The 18,044-nt window shown below is 47.2% G+C and overlaps 1 long non-coding RNA gene across 1 annotated transcript; it reads left to right on the top strand.

The window, feature by feature from the left end:
* The first annotated feature begins 3 nt into the window (after positions 1 to 3).
* LOC144375022 (uncharacterized) lies at positions 4 to 18,027 on the top strand. The gene is made up of 2 exons (XR_013434313.1): positions 4 to 6,727; positions 7,997 to 18,027. It is a non-coding gene; the product is annotated as an uncharacterized LOC144375022 (long non-coding RNA).
* Positions 18,028 to 18,044: the final 17 nt, after the last annotated feature.

Below are 18,044 nucleotides of genomic sequence, written 5' to 3'. Positions count from 1 at the left end.
AGAAAGAAAGAAAGAAAGAAAGAAAGAAAGAAAGAAAGAAAGAAAGAAAGAAAGAAAGAAAGAAAGAAAAAGAAAAAAAAAACAGAATGAGCTGGATTGACCCTATAAAACTCCTGTCAAATAAGGACATAAGCAAGTCCAAGTGGAAAATAAAGAAGTAAAGGCTTTAATTACAATTGATGAATAATTCCAGAATACTAGGTGTCTTGCATTCTCTTAAAATGCTCCTGAGGTACCTACAGGTCCTTAAAGAGGCAACAGAAAAAAGGCTCTGAGGAGGGAGGGGGCCAGGGTGTGTTCCAGCAGAGCCACTCCCTTTGGGCTGTATGATACAGGGCCTGCAGGGTAAGTGGGGGCTGAGGTCTAGCCCAGGCTCCACTGGGCAGGCGGCACATCCTGTCAAGGGGCACCTCTTGAGCTGACAGAAGGCGCTGTTCGCAGGAAAGGCCTGGCTTCTCACATTGCAGAAGGCACCATATGGTCCAGCCCTGTGCTTCAAGATATGAAAGAAAGAGTGGAGCTGGCATCCAGGAGGAGGGGTGGCAGTGGGTGGGCAGGAGGGCTGGACCACCAGGGGCACGTGGGTTTATACAGGGTGTTCAGATTTTATTCCAGAATGTTGGGAAGCAAGAGATTGGAAGCAGGAGAGTGATGTGATCTGATTCATGTGTCGAAAGGGTCGCCCAGGCTGCTGTGCAAAGAATGAATCAGAGGGACAAGTTCAATTCTTATGTCACCATCCAGGCTAGAGGTGGAGGGAGAGCTCTGGGCTGGAGGTATGGAGCGGCCACAGAGATGAAGAAATGCACTAAAGATGCAAATAATTGGACTTCCCAGACATTTTAGTGATTCATAGGGGACACTAAAAACAAATTTTTACCATCATGGTGCCCACACACACACCCACCTTGCAAGACTTTACTCCGTGAGTGAGCTGAAGGCTCCTGTGCTCCAGGTGCTGTGTGGGTGCTGACTTGCCAGGTGACTCCCTGAGGGCCTCATCCTCAGAGTCACCATTTACCAAGACACACAGAAGAGTTAACAGTAATGGAAGCGTACAAAAAGTGCAAGTCACGGAAGCCAGGCCCTTGGCTGAGCAAAGGACAAGGAAGGCCACCCACAGCTGGCCCCAGAGCCCAGACTGAAGCAGGAGGAGTTTTCTACTTAGAAAGGAACATGCAACATTGCAGTTGAATGTAGATCCAGAGAAGCATGTGTGTGTGTGGTATACCATGGGCTCTACTGCACTGCACAGTCTGGGATAGACAGAAAAGAAGCTAGAGGTAAAAGGAAGGGGCTGTGGAATCCAGGACTCCATCCTGGGAATGATGGGCAATCTTAACGGAGGTTAGGCCAGATCAGGCTGAGCCTGTGGAAGAGTTGATCCAATTCCTGTGGATCAGAGTGGGTTAGCCTAGAGTTAGGGAGATGAATTAGGAAGATCTGTGTACACACTAGCACTGTATATCCCTAAAATGCATGGTACCATCTTGATTCTCCTGATGGATTCATCCGAGCTCTCAGAAAAGAGTAAATGAGCCACAGGGATCTTGGTTTAAATGCTTGATGAATTCCCAGCCAGTATTCATCAAGCATCTCCCGGGTGGCCAGTGCTGGAGATCCACTGGTGAGGTTGGGAGACCACTCATTCCATAAATGCTGTGAAGGAAGAGTGCTGGATGCCCCAAGAACACAATACAGAGAAGTCAGAGCTAGTTGGCAGGTTGGAAATCCAGAAAGTGACTACGGAGCTGAATGAAGTCTGAAGAAGTTGTATCCAACTATGCAACATGAAATGCCAGGTGGAGGAAGCAGCTTGTGTAAAAGCCCCCGGGGCAGGAGGGAAATTCAAGTACAGAGAGCAAGAACAGTGAGGGATGAGGGGGAAAAAAAAGTGGGGCCACACCTGAGCCTTGCAGGTACCTTCTTGCAAGCATTTTAAGTCAAAACATGATAATCGTTTGTTACTTTGAGATGAGCAATTCTTTATCATCTGTCTCTGACCCACGAGGTACTGGTGGGTCCTAGATAGAACCAAGAAGTGGAACTGGATGCAGACAGGAAGCTGGGGTCATGAGCAGAACTGACAATTCCTGAGTCCCCTTTGCCCTTCAGTTGCAGGGGTGGGATAGTGCCGGTACATGGGCTGATGGCAGTTTACTTTCTCAGACTTGTGCAGGTCCCACCCAGTACCAATATACCTTCCCATGCACATGCTTGAACAGAAGAGCACATCGACTTTGCTGAAGGCTCTAGCCATAAGCAGTGTCAAGTCACAGTCCCCTTGCTTACTTTATAAAAGACCTCATCCCACTATCTGCAGCTTCCTTATTCTCAGAGTTAAGTGGTTTTTGGTCCTCAAGACAGTCCACAGAAATTTTAGTCCCATAAGAAAAAAAAAATTCCAGGTGTCTCTCTACCTGACGGTTGGAAAGCCAGCCATATTAACTTGATCAGCACCAACACCATCAAATATGCACACTTATTGAGCACTTTCTGTGTGCCAGGTTTTCTGATCTTATCACATTTTTTCAGATACTGAAATGGAGGCCCAGAAAGGTTCAGTAACACAGGCACAAAGGGACAGTCGCAATGCAGCCCAGACCCACTTGCTTCTAAAGTCCTGGTGTTCAACCAGGGTGCCACACAGCAACCCATTCCCCATACTGGATGTCCAGTAAGCAGGCTCCGAGATGGAAGAACTGGAGGTGTGGGGCCTAGAGACCACCTGCTCCAGGGCCCCCCCTCATCCAGTGAGCAATCTAAATGGGACGAGGTACCCAGATTTGCTGTGTCCACCCAGGGAAGGTGGTAGCCAAGCTAGAGCTGGAACCCTCTCTACCCTGGTTCCTCCTGCTGTTCCTTAACCCCACTAGTTCTTTCATGCCTCCGGACTTCCTGCTCCTAACACAGTGGACACAGTATGACCTTCACAGAGTTCAGGCATCAACACCTGGCCCCAGCACCAACATTCCTTCTGCCCTGGCACACAGAGAGCCACACACCTGGTTCCATGTCCTTCTTGGGAGTCTGGGATGCACAACTCACATTTGATATAAATCCTCAGCTTGGCAGGTCTATGGATCACAGAGACCCCAGTGTAGCAATTACAGCCTAAGACCCCAATAGGAATTGTAGACAGTAAAATCCAGATATTTCCGGACTCCAAGGCCTCGGTGGTTTATGGGGCATGGTGTTAAGTCATGACTGATGAATTACTCAAAGTTTCTGCTTCCCCCAACTCTGGCAAGAACTTTGGCAGAACTTCTGTGCCACATCCAATACCAGGAACTTGCCAAGTCTGTGTCCTTAAAATGAAGCGGGTTCCAAGATAGATGGCAGGAAGTGGAAAATGTGATTTTTCTTGATTGGGTAACTAAGAACCATGCAGCAGGCAGGAGCCATTTGAGACCAAAGAGCTGTTCATTTAAAGTGTTTATTGACACCTGGAAACAGGCATTTAAATGCTGTTTTCACGTCAGTTTACACTACATAATTTCATAATGGTGATGAAATCCAGGCAGACACCAAAAGGAGAGTTCCAAAGCCATTTTTTTTTTCTGCTGGATTTCCTTAGCAGAAACACTCAATATCCGAGATGGGCTAAAGCTGGGGAAAGGATGAGCCCAGCAGGTCACTAGCTAACAGAAAGGCAAGGCACCCCGGGGGCTCCTTGTTTGGTGGGCCACCTGGTTGCTTTCCAGCTAGCTTGTTTTTGTTGGTTTGACTGCTCCAAATCCTCAGTGATCACTCTTATTTTGTGTTTGGAATGTGTTCCCCAATCAGTTGAAGACTGGGTGGGAAGATTGTTCTCTCCATCCTTGAATGATTCCATTTTGACCTCCTCGATTCTCCCCAGAAGACAGGGGGGCTGGCTCTGAGTTCAGCTGTCAAGGTCTGGGACCTTGACAAGCATATGAATCAAGACAGCAGTGGTCCTAGTGAAGATATTACTTAGGATACAAAGTGAGAACCATCTCCAGTTATCTACGTTTGGCCAGAGAATAATGGAAATCCCTGCATTCTTTCCCAATACCAATGGGGAAAATAGCTTTACCAATGGACCTTAAAAATTACTGGTAATCACTGTACCTTGTGGGGCAGAGACACTCAGGCTGTGAAGGGTTGTATTCTCCTCTGAGGGTTTGTTGAAGGCAGATTCTCTACCCAGAGAAACACTAATGCACTGGGTAAGTTTGTATCCAAGGTGCAGGATCCCCTCGGGATGGGGAAGCGGGCAAAAGATACAAGAAAGAAAAGTGTCTCAGATGGGACATAAGAGAGAGGGAGATGGATGATGGAGACTTTTTGCATCCCAATCCTAACCCTGCTGCTCTCTCTCCTCTCTCAGCAACAGCACAGCAGAGATGATCGTGTGCCCTTCAGCCACCCCAGGATGTCCCAGCATGGTGCGGTGGGGCAGCTGGTGTTGTGAATCAGGCCGTTGCCAATCAGAGAACGGCTACTTCACAACACCAGGGTCACACCCCACCACAGGCAGCTCTGCACCAGAACCAACAAGCGTCCACCACGTCCACCACGAGGCAGCCAAGCCCTTCACAGAAGGTCATCCCAGGACACCTCCTCCCAGCTCCAGAACCCGGGCCTGCAGCTCTCTACTTCCTGTCCTGCTGCTGTGGCTGCACCACAAACACTAGCGTCCTGTGGCTGCTATTTATCTGAACATGAATAACTCCAATTTTAAAAGAAAAATCCAATCCCGGCAGGATTAACTTTCTATGGAGATACTGGTGCTACCAGACTTCCCACAGGGAAAATGGTGTCAGGGGGCCATCAGAAGGGTTAAGCACCACCAATAGACATTTCCTCCTAAGTGCAGGAGACACAGGTGTTGAGGAGCTGAGACCTTTGCCTTGATCTTTAAGGATAGTACCTTGGAACGGAGCAAAGTAGAGAGAGGCGAGGACCCAATTATAGGATGGTAGCCTCAGGGAACAGTTCCAGAGAGATGGAATTCTTTAGAGCCACACATGTGGGGACCATGTCTGTTTCCTAGAGGGACCCAGGTTCTCTGAAGAGTGAACTCCTTTCCAGGAGGAGAGCCCCACAGCTCTCCAGCAGGCACATGGCCCAAAGACATGAATGTCAGACGACAGCCAAACACAAGACGTACCTGAACTGAAGGTGGGCTTTCTTTCCTCAGGTCCTGATAGTCGGGGACCTCAAAAAGTTGGAAATCTAACTGGGGTCTCCAGAGCTTGAGTGTTTTTATGCCTAGTAGATCTCACATGAGATGCCACCATTTTTGAGACTTCAGGCAGAATTCCCAAGATGGGGTGGTGAGGTTGCCCAGCAGTCTTTGTGAAGCACTAGGGAAAAGGAAGATGACCATCTCTTTGCCTTTGCATAGACGAGAGATCCAGACCCACTCTGATCCAGCTTTACACTGTGCATTATTTGTACAAGGCTTTGCTTGGTGTCCCATTGAAAGCCAAAGAGACGGACAAAAATCAAGCCCTGCACAAACCTTGTACAACATCGAGGTTCCACAAACAGAGCCTGGGTTAATCAGTGCCACCTTGACCTTGGTCACCTTAGAGCCTGGGAGGTAAATCTGCTCCTGAGAAGTTCTGTCTCTTACCCCATCCCCAGAGCACCAAGAGCATCCCTGAAATTTGTAATAAATTGTGTTTACCTCTCGGAATAAAAGTCCAAGATTTTAGAGAGGTCCCCCTGCTATCTCCTTAGAACATACAAACTACATTTCTGAGAATTCATCCACCACTGACTCCATGACCACCAACAGAGTTCAGGCTAGCATCACTCACAAAGTGGGCTTTGGAGACAGCTGCCACATGTGGGACAAGCAGAATTCCTGGCTTCATCGCCCACTGCTATGTCACAGTCTCCAATGGGGACAGTGACCCAGGCCAGTAACTACACGTGAACAAGCCCTCTAAGGGATTCTTCAGGAAGTCTTTTTGGCCTCCCCACATTCATTCAGCATGATCTTCTTAAAACCTGCCTCCAAATCATGCAGACTCTATCTTGACCTTGAGGAAGCTGCCTGCAAAAAGTTGGCAACTTTTTCAACCTCACTACGGTGCGACCCATGATTGGCAGGGTCTCCCTTGTGTGCTCCCCATCCCCTCTTTTGATGCATCTTGCTCCCTCCACAAAAACCCTTCCTCCTCTTCCCCTGTCCCAAGGCCTTTTCCAGGATGCCCTCCGTCTCCACTATCCTCCCATGATCAATGCCAGTCTGCCCTCTAGATTTCAGAGAGAGCTGAGTCCACGCTCTTCTGACAACCCAGGTCAGGTAGCCGCTGTTCAGCGCACTCTGCAAGCTGAATTCTGGCCTTGCAGAGCATTCATCTCAGTCTGGCGTTCTGCATTCATTAGCAGGACCCTGCTGCATGTGTCTTTCCCTTTGGCCAGAAATTCCTTGAAGGCGGTGACATTCGCCTCCACTCACCGCTGCAGCTGCACCCCAGCCCCTTGTCTGTGTGTGCATGGAGCAGTCACTCTGCAACAGAATGTCCTCTCAATGAATGAATGAATGCACACAGCCCGAGCCCTGAGTGTCCTTCAAGGCTCTCGTTCTTCGGAAGCCCCGGGTCTTTGTCTTCTTTCAGCAGCATAACAGCAGCAGGCACTGCTGAGGAGACACAGGGTGCCAGGCACTGCCCAGAGCACTGTGTACTGCCAGCCATTGACTTGGGGCCCAGTTCCTCCTGACAGGCAGGCCCTGGAACCACCCCAGCAGGTAAGTGCCAAAGCCACGCCATCATACCGTTGGTAATTGACGACACTGCTATTTAAACTCAGGCCCCACAATCTGTCCAGAGCCTCTGCTCCATGCTACTAAGGAGCCAAGATGACAAAGCTGAACAGGGAAGCCCCTGGGGCTTGCTTCCAGGGACCCAGCGAAGCCCTCTCCATTCTCAGAGGCTTCCACTCTGATTTCCTAAACTAGGCAGTGTTCTCTCCCTTCATGAATCTGTAAAAGGTTAGATTCTAACCTTGTTTCAAGCACTTAGTAATAGAACCTGATTAAAAACCTCATAAAATATAAAACGGGGTCATGTCCAGAGAGAGAATGAGGGAACTGTTTCAGATCCGCAGGAAGCTCTATTTAATTTTGGTGTCAAGCTGGTGAATTCTTCCGAGGTTTGCACAGTGACCTTCAGTGACCTACAAAGACGGATGTGCATTCCCCAGAACTGTTTTGGGGAGCACGACCCTAGGGCTCCCTTCCCAGTTTTTGACTTCAGCCAAAGCCCCAGCCCTGGGCCATATACCTCTGCCCACAGCGTGGCTTCTTTTCCAAAAATGCATCCTACTTGAGAACAGCCTCCCCCCAAGAACATTCTGGACCTTCTATTTAGGTAGATTTGACACCCTCCATAAGAACCAAGAGTGTCCCGCTCCTTTTTTCTGGAACCTTGCTCTAACAGGTTCTACCATCTGAAGCCCTAAGTTTAAAATCTCTGCCTTGTAACTTCCATAGGGTCCTACAGCTGTAGCTAGCCATATTTCAAACCTTAGAATTCTCTGAGGAGGCCCAGTGCAGACAACCAAAAGCTTTGGATATAGGGGGCTTGTCAGACACACACTTTACAAACTGGTCATCGTCTGCTGACCCCGGTTAGCACATCAGGTGAAAGCTGGGTTTAAAAGGAACTTACTTACTATCGAATATCAAATAAACAGCAATGGTTCTTAGAATGTGGTCCTGGGGCCTATGGCAGCACCAGTATCCCTGAGAAATTGTTAGTAATGCAAATAGAAATTCCTCTGGTGAAGCTCAGCAGTCTGTGTTAACCAGCACCCCAGGGGTTCTGAAGTGCACACAAGTTTGAGAACCACAAAAAAAAAAAAAAAGGAGTGAGAGATGGAAATAGAAAAGAATCTCTAGTACCAAGTGATAAAAGGGCATGGTATTGAAATTTCCATTCCTATCAGCAGTAGCCAGTGAAACATTTAGGGCATTTACTGAGTGTTTGAATAATAATTTTTAAAACCCATTTTTCAGATCTTAAAAGTAAATCTCCAGGTGTTCTAGGCTGTGGAAACCTGACCCTTCCCATCTTCACACTAAACATGCCCAGGAACAAGCTTTTATCCCTCGCCACAGGGAGGACAGAAGAGGTTTTCTACCGATACAAAGTCTTAGGAATTCAATAAATTATGAAAAAAAAAATCTAACAATGCAGGACATATTTTAAAGGATTTATATTTCTCTACTCTCAATTCACAACAATCCCATTTTAAGAAAGGCAGCAAAGAGTTCTGGTAACTGCCCTGGGGATAGAAGTATCTACTTGCTGGGGCAGAGATTGGAGCCCCATGGGGTCCAGAAAAGCAGGCAAGCCCAGCCCAAAGCACCTGTGTCTGTCTCAGCCCTGAGAAGCCATTTATGGATGGTACCTAATGAAAATCCTGAGCCTAACATAACATCATGAAGCTGACACAGGACAATGATTCCATTTAAACTTTTTTGTTGTTCTTTTACCTTTTGGTGGTATCCCTTTTTGGCTTGTTTTCCGGATAATCACTGCTAACATTTGCCCTCTTTCCATGGGGTGGTCTCCTGTGTTCCTTGTACAATAGCCAAAAATCTTTTCAACTACAAGTAACTATCTTGGTAGGTACCGACTCCAGGCAAGTGGGGTTTTTTTGTTGTTGTTTTGGTTTTTTTTTTTTTAAGAAAAATATAGTAATTTGAGGATTTGAGGCAAGAGTTCCTCCCTATCCCATTTTACCTACCATAGTAAGACCCTCAGGGAAGCTGTGCATCCTCTCCCCAGGAAAACTGCATATGACTGGGATTTCAGAAAGAGTTCATGGGTCTCAAGGACATAGTTGAAATCAAAAGTTTTCACCTTGACATTGATTGGGGGCACATTTTAAAGCAGGGACAAAAATGTTCCACTATTCCCTCAAAGCCCTAATTTTTTTTGGGGGGGGGCGGGGACTCGAGCTATAGGGATTGAATTCATTGAGCCACACCCCCAGCCCTATTTTGTATTTTATTTAGAGACAGCATCTCACTGAGTTGCTTAGTGCCTTGCCGTTGCTGAGGCTGACTTTGAACTCACTATCTTCTTGCCTCAGCCTCCTGAGCCACTGGGATTACAGAAGTGCACCACTGTGCCCGGCCCTCAATGCCCTAAATATCCTCAGAAGGAGCTTCACACAGACCAGAGAGAGAATTCAAAATTGCTATTTTAAAAGGCAATAGCAGGGGCTCAGGTTGTAGCTCAGTAGAAGAGCACTTGCCTAGCGTGTGTGTGAGGCACTGGGTTCAATTCTCAGCATCACGTATAAATAAATAAAAGCCCATCAACAACTAAAAACTATAAATAAATAAAAGGCAATAGCCCCCCCTCCCTCCAAAAAAAATGTTTTAATGGAGAAATAGACCAAAATGAACAAGCAGGAAAACCAAATTTCTGACATGCTTTCTAGAGACTTGACCCACGGCTTCCTGTTTCCAGCAGGGGACACGGGGCCAAGACGAGGGAGACCCAAAGCTGAAGCCCACAGAGGATGAAGCTTGGGAGCAGCCTCAGGTTCTGGGCACCTGGTGGCAGTCTTAACTGTCATGGTTGTAGATGAGTGGTACCAGGCAAGAGCCACTGAGGCAAGCAAAGGTGCTACTGTCAAGGCTGTGAGGGACACCTGTGGCAATGCCCACTGCTGGGCCATTGCAACTCTACCTTTCAGCTGTGGATCAGGAAGGTTAAGGAACCTGCCCTAGGACACATAAACTTGCCCTGTATTTCTGTGCTCCAGGACAAAGAGCATTCCCTTGCTAGCATTAGCCCCGAGCCATGCACTTCGCCTATGCCATCTCACATAGACCCATCAGCCCTGGGAAGGAAAGCAAGCAGGATTATCCTTCCCATGTTTCAGGTGAGGAACAGACTCGGGTGTGAAACTCCCTCAAGGTCTTGCCAACTGTACATTGTCAGAGCTGTTCATCCTCCACCTTTCTGAGCAGCTCTTCTGCCATCTAACGAGAGATTCTGTAGAAGTGACCAGCTTCTACCTGCCTCCACCTTGAAACACTGGAGCTAGGGGAGAAAACAATGGCAGTGGAGAAAATTAAGCACTGGCTTCCTGATGTGGACCTCAGGTCCTTCCCTATGCCTGCCTCCACTGGAGGCTGCATTGCGGGCAAGGCTGACTTCAAAGGCTGAGCTCAGTGCTGTCAGCCCGTTGCTGGGTCTGGTACCCTGCATGTTTAGAGGCACAGAATGATAAGCAACAGCACTGTTGAAGAACCACACTTTAAAGATTACAGACACAAAGGATGGAATGTGAAAGTCCTCTATAATCCTACCCCCTGAGGGAACCTCTAGCCTTTATTTTTAATTTGGATATTTCTCGTGATTACAAAAGTCATGCACATTTAAAGACCCATCAGATCAAACTCAAATGACAGCCTCCTTGCTCAGTTACCTTGGTGGGCAAAGCCTCCTGAGTCCATATCCATCAGTGCAACTCGCTGCATGGGTTACCAGGTCTCCCGCAGTTGACCACCTTGATTTTTTTTTTTTTTTTTTTTTTTTTTTTTTACTCTGAGAGCTAACAGACTGGGCAAGGGCTGTCCTGAAATCCTTTTGAAACATAAGTCGGGTCCTGGGGCTCTGATCTCCACAGGCCACATCCACCCAGGATTCACGGCCACCCTGCTGGCCTTCCTGCTGTTCCTCAGAAGACCTGCCTCTGAGGCTTACTGCACACTGTCCCCTGCGGCGGCTTCTCTTGCCCCAGGTATCAACTCCATGCCCTCTGTCCCTCCTTCGAACCTCAGGAGAGTTTCCTCTTGGTGGAAGCCACTCTCCTCTCCCCATTGAATGTGTGCCACCATCCACATGTCACCTCCCCTTCTTGCCCTGCTCCTCCTTCCTCCCTGGCAGGCATCTCCCTGACACCCCCACATACGCTGCTTGTGATCTTATCTCCTCCCATTAGACCTTAGCGGCCCAGGGGCAGGGAGACTGGCTCCTTTGTTCATTGATGTGCTCTGAAGCACACAGAGCAACCCTTGGCACACAGTAGGTGTCCAACATGTATGATCTGAATGAACGAACATGGGACCCTTTCTGCCAAGGCTGGGAAGGAAACAGGCCCCTGTGTCTGCACTGTTCCCATGGATGGCTCCTCTCGGCGCCGTCTCATGTCAATCTAAGCTCTGCAAAGCTGGGAGTCCAGTGCACCCGGTTCTCCCATTTTACCAGTGTACGCAGTCTAGCCCACAGGGAAGGGCTTTTTGTCAAACGAAAGACTGCTTTCCATCGGGCACTGTGACCCAGAGGCTGTCACACACAAGCCCAGGAATTTTGGATACATCTTGCCGAGTTAAAGACACAGGAAAGAGCTCCCAGGCTGCATTCCCTGAACCTCAGAGCCAGTTGGGCTCCCCCATTACATTCTCACATAGCACCACGTACTTCAAAACCGCACAACCATCAAGATGCAAAGGAATAACTGTGGTGTTCCAACATCCCTCTTCTCCACCAAGACAGGAGCCCAAGGTGTGGGGCTCTGGCTCTTTTTCCTCCCTAGTGCAATGTCCTGCACAGAGTTAAGAGTCCTAAAGGCCAGCTGGCTGTCTCATGCAGTCCCTGATCAGTTTGGAACACAGGACTCTTACCTTATTCCCTTTGTCAGAAAAGACATGTAGTGTTCCTCTCCTCCAAGAGCCATCAAACAAATTCAGACCAGTGACAAATTGAAGGCACAGCCAGCTTGGGGGAAAATGCCTGGATGAGAAGTCCCTTGTTTCTCCTTGAGGTAGTGAGGAATGGCTTGGGGACAGGGGAAAGGCACTGATTCAGGGCCTAAAGGAAAAACTTTAGCTCTGTTGCTTGTAGCCCAAAGCATTCATAAGTGAACTAACCCAAATTAATATATCAGAATTATCACCCACTGCAAGAACCTGGCTGTAGGGAGGTGTTGAAATAATCAAGGATGCCATCAAAAGCCTGGACACTACCCTTCTGTTCTACCACCCTTGCACCTCATGGTTACAAGAGGGCTGCTGACATTCAAGTCAACACTTCCACATTCCAGGAGGGAGAAAAGGAAGGTGCAAGAACCCTTTTATCTGAAAACAGTCTTTCCAGAAACATCCACCTCCACCCAGCAGATTTCCACTTCCACTTCCACTGGCTAAAACCATATCACTTGAGCACCCCAGCAGCCAGGGAACTGGGAAAGATTCTAGTGCAGAAGGTGGAAATTTTTAGGCAGCAAGAAAGGAAGGATTAGCAATCACTGAAGAGCCCACCGACCAGCAACATCTGCCAAATGAGGTAGATTATTTTCTAATGTAACACCTGTTTCTATGGGATTTCTTATTACAAAAGCAATGATTTGTAGTGTGGCTTCACAAAATAAAAATATAAAATCTCTACAATCCCATCACACTGAAGTAACCACTTTTTCCCCCGGGTATCCTGTAAGCTCTTTGTATTTTTTAACACGGAGAGAACCACACTGTGGGTTACTCTGTAATTAGTCTTCTAATATTGTTTAAAAAAAATGATTTCCAAGTCACTAAATGTTCTTTGCAGAATCACGTTTTAGGACCACATGTTCCCCTGAATAAGGTACCATGATTTGTTGATTCAGTCCCTTGGTGTTAGGCATTTTGATGTTTACAGAAGTAAAATGTGAGAAGACAACGATAGCAACTCACCTCCTCGCTCAACCTTGACCCAGCAATTCCCTTCTGGGAATGTACCATGAGAGAAGAATCCTAGATGTGCACATTCTTTGGAACTTTTGAAATATTTTATCAAATTGCTCTCCTAAAAGATGGATTATACGTTAGAACAGTCCTCACAGGTAACAATACCCATTCCGCCGTGCCCTCCCCGGAGTTTTCACCAATATAAAAAAACAGGGGACAAATTAAAAAAAAAAAATTTTTTTTAAATTCTATTGTCATGTATAATTAGAACAAATTTTAAAAAAAATTAAAAATACACAGGGGGAACAGGTCTAGGTACTGGTAGCCTAACCCACTCCCTTATTTCCCAGATTGAGGGAACAGAGGAAGCACTTACGAAAGGCCCACAACAAGGTCAGGAGACCATGGGGGCGTGATGTCCAGAAGGCCATTGGTCTGGGCAGTCCCCAGGTGTGGGAGTCATCCTGGACAGATTTACCTCTGACTCGGCACCATATTGCCGTGCTAGCTGTATGACCCTCAGCTTCTCACTTAACTGTTTCTGGGACCAGTAAAAAGAGGAAGTATGGCTCAGCCAGCTCCCCTCACCAGTCGTCAAGTCAGTTATGGGCTGAATTATGTCTCCCTCGCATCCTATGTGGAAGCTTTAACCTGGGATGCGATTGCATTTGGAATAGAGCTTGAAAGAGGTCGTTCGAGTTAGACGAGGTCGCGAAGGTGAGGTCCTAATCCAATAGGACTGGTGTCCTCCTAAGAAGAGGACCCAAGGAGGAGCACTCAAAAGGAAAGACCTGGTGAGGAGATGACAAGGTGACCATTTGCAAGCAAGGAGAAAGGCCTCAGGAGACACCGAGCCTGCTGGTGCCTTCCTCTTGGACTTCTAGACTCCAGAACTGAAATAAGTGCATGGTGTCTTAGCGGCCCCATTTGTAATATTTTGTCATAGCAGCTCTAGCAAACTAATGCAGTGCCCTAACAGATATGGTGAAGGCTCCAGAATCCTGAGCCACAGGTATCAGATACCCTGAAACTACAGTCAGATTCTTTATGTAAGCCTTGAATATGTGGGTGACAGATGCCATGGATGTCCCCACCATCGTCCCAGCCACCTCTGAGTGCCCTGTCGCCATAATGGAACGTGTCCCTGAGGCTGACTGTATCCACTCCACCCAAGTGCTGGACCTGAGGCTGTTTCTGGAGCCACGGGGTCTGCTCAGTCTAAGTGCAGGCTCTATCTGCTGGGAAGTACCTGGGAACACCCCTGGGGCTGCCTTCCACCAAGCAAGCATGGAAGACACAGTTGCCCCAACATTGTGCCCAGTCCTCAAGTGGTTCCCCAGAAAGTTGGAGCCCCCATTGCCCATGTGACCACCGATGCCCGCTTTATTGGCTCGTAACTCCTCCCCTCTCTCATACCCTCTGCCATGCCCCGAACGCCCGCTTCTTGGGATGTTCTCCCAAATAAACTACAGGTCTCAGAATCTGCCTTTTGATGGAATCTAAACTAAGGCACATGAGAAAGAAAACTGGGGATTTTGTTATTTTTATTTTTCAACTTTGTTTTAGTAGATTTAATTCATTTAGAGCAATTTGGGGTTCATAGAAAAAAATCGAGTTGCAGTATATAGGTTTCCAGTATCCTCCCTCCCCACACACTCATAGCTACTGCTGCCAGCATCCCTCACCAGAGAGGTGCGTTTATTACAACTGAGGAACCTACAGTGACACATGATTGACACCCAAAGTCCATTGTTTATGTTAGGGTTCACTTTTGGTGGGGCGGGTGAGGAGGGACCAGGGACTGAACTCAGAGGCACTCAACCACCGAGCCACACCCCCAGCCCTAATTTGTATTTTACTTAGGGACAGGGTCTCACTGAGTTGCTTAGTGCCTCGCTTTTGCCGAGGCTGGCTTTGAACTCGCAATCTTCCTGCCTCAGCTTCCCAAGCTACTGGGATTACAGGTGTGCACCATTGTGCCCAGCTTAGGGTTCACTCTTGGTGGTGTATCTTCTATGGATTTGGACAAACATAGAATAACATGTGTCTCTCACAAGGTTCATTGTCCCGGGTGTCCTCTGTGCTCTGTCTGTTCATCCTTCCCATTCCCTAACCCCTGGCAACCACGGATGTTAGCTTTGCCTTTCCTGGAATGTTATGTTGTTGGAATTGTACAGTATGTAGCCTTTTCATTAATTTATTAATATGCATTTAAGTTTCCTTCATGTCTTTTCATTGTTTGTAGAGCGCCAGATGACCTTGGCTTAGGTCATGACTTTTTAGATACACACTATGAAAGAAAACATTGGTAAGCTGGACTTCTTTAAAATTAAATTTTCTGCTCCATGAAAGACTGTTAAGAGAGCAAAATGGCAAGCTACAGACTGCCAGAAAATATTTCCAAAAGACATAATAAAGGACCCTTGACCCAAATATACAAAGAACTCCTAAAACTCAGCATTAAGAAAACTCAGTTTTAAAATGGGCAAAACACCTGAACAGATACCTCACCAAAGAGACGAGATGACACATAAGCAAAGGAAAAGATGCTGAACATCGGGTCATCAGGGAAATGCCAAACAAAACAGTAATAAAACCCCACTGCACCCCCATTAGAATAGCCAAAATAGAGAATATGGCCCCCACCAAATGCTGGGAGGACGGGAATCAACTGTAGCTCCTCTCATTCTCTGCTAGGGAAATGCCCAATGGTACAGCCACTTTGTAAAACAGTTTGGCATTTTCTTCAAAAAAAAAAAAAAAACTAAACATGTCTTACTACAGGATCCAGTATTCCAGTATTCATAGTCCTTGGCATTTTGCCCAAAGGAGTTGAAAATTGAGGTCCACACAAAAACCTGCATATGGATGTTTATAGCAGTTTCATTCTTAATTACTGAATCATGGAAGCAACCAAGATGCCCTTTAGTAGATAAATGGTTGATAAACTGGCACATCCAGACAATGGAATATTAAGAAAGCTGTGGGTTTGGGGGGGTGGGGTTTGTTGTTGTTATGGTTGTTTTTAGTACCCAGGGGTGCTTTACCGCTGAGTTGCTGAGGCTAACTTTGAACTTGCAATCCTCCTGCCTCAGCCTACCCAGCTGCTGGGATTACAGGTGTGCACCACCGTGCCCCGTGAAATCTGTGTTTTTAACCCCAAACAGACTCAGGTGCATTCACATACATACAACCCAAACAGAATATGCCTGGGGCACAGCAAGCTGCCAGTAAGCTCCAGAACCCAAGTTCTGATCACAGGAATGACACGGTAACAGTAACAGCCATCATCGTAATGTTGAAGCAGCCCAACAGACCAAGGGACAAATCCCAGCTCTAACACGACTAATCTCAGGGATAAATAACTTTGCTGGGTCTGAATCTGATAAGTCAGAGCCCTGAGCAAGACAAAATGGAGAGTGTCTGGCACATGGTATGTGCTCAGCAGAAGGCAGCCTTGGAGCTGTGTGGCTCAGATGTCCCTATGAGAAAGGACTTGCTGTTCAGCCACAAGGAGCACAGTGAGCCCCCAGCTACAGCACCTTCCAATATGGCTCAGCTTCTGAGCTGAGGCCAGCTCTTTCCAGGCAGCCTCCAGCTAATGACTAAGCATAGCAGAGAACTGGGCCAGGCCAGTTCCATCCAACAAGGAACTCCCCCAAGTAGACATCTGTGTCGGAGCTCCCCCTTGGACTGGTTGAGAACATCCCGAGTCCTCCTTGCCTAGTCCTGCTTCCTTCCCTTTTTATCACTCTCAGGCCTCCCTTTCCTCTGCCTCCTCTTCTTGGGTCCTCTGAAAAGATGATGCTAACACATCTTTCTTTTCCTTCTTCTTCTGTTTCTGCACCTGCTGCATGAAATAGTAGTAACAGAGACAGATTTTCATAGAACTTTGCTTGAGGGCCTTCAGGTTTTTAATCCCCTTGTGTTTCTCCAAAGTAATCAGGAATAGTCAGGGATCTTCTGTGGCAACCAGTGGAAACAGACTCTAGTGAATTTAAGAAAAGGCACAAGAATGCACCAGAATGCCACAGGATATACTCAGAGAACTTAAGAAGTCAAAGTACCAGACTGAAAAAGAAAGAACGCAACAGTTTGTGATCTCCTGGAATTAGTGAGCTCTTTTCTTCAGAACACCACTGTTGACGTCAAAAAACTCCAGGCAAATTTTGGTGCTTCTAATGTCCCTGTGTTCAAATTCCAAGGAGAAGGTGTCTCGTTGGCCAGGTGGAGGCAGGGCATTTTGGAAAGCAACCCATGGAAACAGAAAGCAACTCTCCCTCCATTAAAGCAGCATCCAAAGCAAGATCAGAGTGTGAGAAACATGCTCACCTGTCCAAACCCAAAGAATGGACTGACACACAAAGGTGCAGTCAGGCTTTAATGACAGTCTTGCAAGATCAGGTATCAGGGGCAGGGGGGAGCAGGTACACCCCAACCTGTTACAATCAGCATTTTATCCCCTAGAGCACAAGGTCACCCCCTGCCTCCTCCTTCCTCAATGGCTTGAGTACTGTGGGGTACACAATCTTCCAGGATGTTGGAACGTCCCCTAGGTTTTACTGTCTCCTTATGGGTTGACGAAATAGACCTTTAGTTGTTCCTACTTCCCTTTGTTTTGTTGTGGCAGGAAGGTTTTGGGGACTGAGTGCATTTTGGCACATGGGAAGTTTATCTTTGTTGGTCAGACCAGCCCTTTCCCCCCTCACCTCCTGTTTGTCAAGGGGCTGTGAGGCTGTCACACTCCGGTGTTAACTGCTGGTAAACATTTGTTCTATTTCCTCTTCAGTTGACTTTCTCACATCCTAAGACTAAAAACTGTATTCTGACAATGGACCACTGGACTTCCTATTTCTCACTAGGGTACCTGTCATCAGAAAGTGATTAGATCTACAAAATGGCTAACTCTACCCAGAGAATTTCATAGAACCCAACGGGAAAAGGAAAAATGTACCTTGCCTCAATTCTTACCAAGAGCTCAAAGCAACGTCTCTCTCTGTATATGAATTTCATTTGACACGACAGGAGCCATCTTGAATGTTAACCTCCAGGATTTCCCCCAGAGTGACCCTAACTGGGCTCCCAGCAAACTATAAATAGACAAAACAATTAGCATAGCGTATGAGACTTTACAACAGACCCTGCCACCAGGAATATGTACGACTCTGATGTTAACTTACAATAAGCCAGGTAGGTGCATTCTGGCTAAGATTTAAAAGAAAAAAAATCACTTCTGTCCTAGCCATATATAAATCCCTTCTTTCTGACCCAGATTGCAGTGATCCAACTGATCTTGCTGCTGCCCAGGACCACCCTTCTGTCAGTAAGTGTCTGAATAAATTGCACTCTGTGCCATCCTAGATCTGCCTGCCTTTTT

Source organism: Ictidomys tridecemlineatus, chromosome 2 (genome assembly GCF_052094955.1).
Source record: "Ictidomys tridecemlineatus isolate mIctTri1 chromosome 2, mIctTri1.hap1, whole genome shotgun sequence".
NCBI classification, from domain to species: Eukaryota; Metazoa; Chordata; class Mammalia; order Rodentia; family Sciuridae; genus Ictidomys; species Ictidomys tridecemlineatus.
This window is presented reverse-complemented; position numbering and strand designations above follow the sequence as displayed.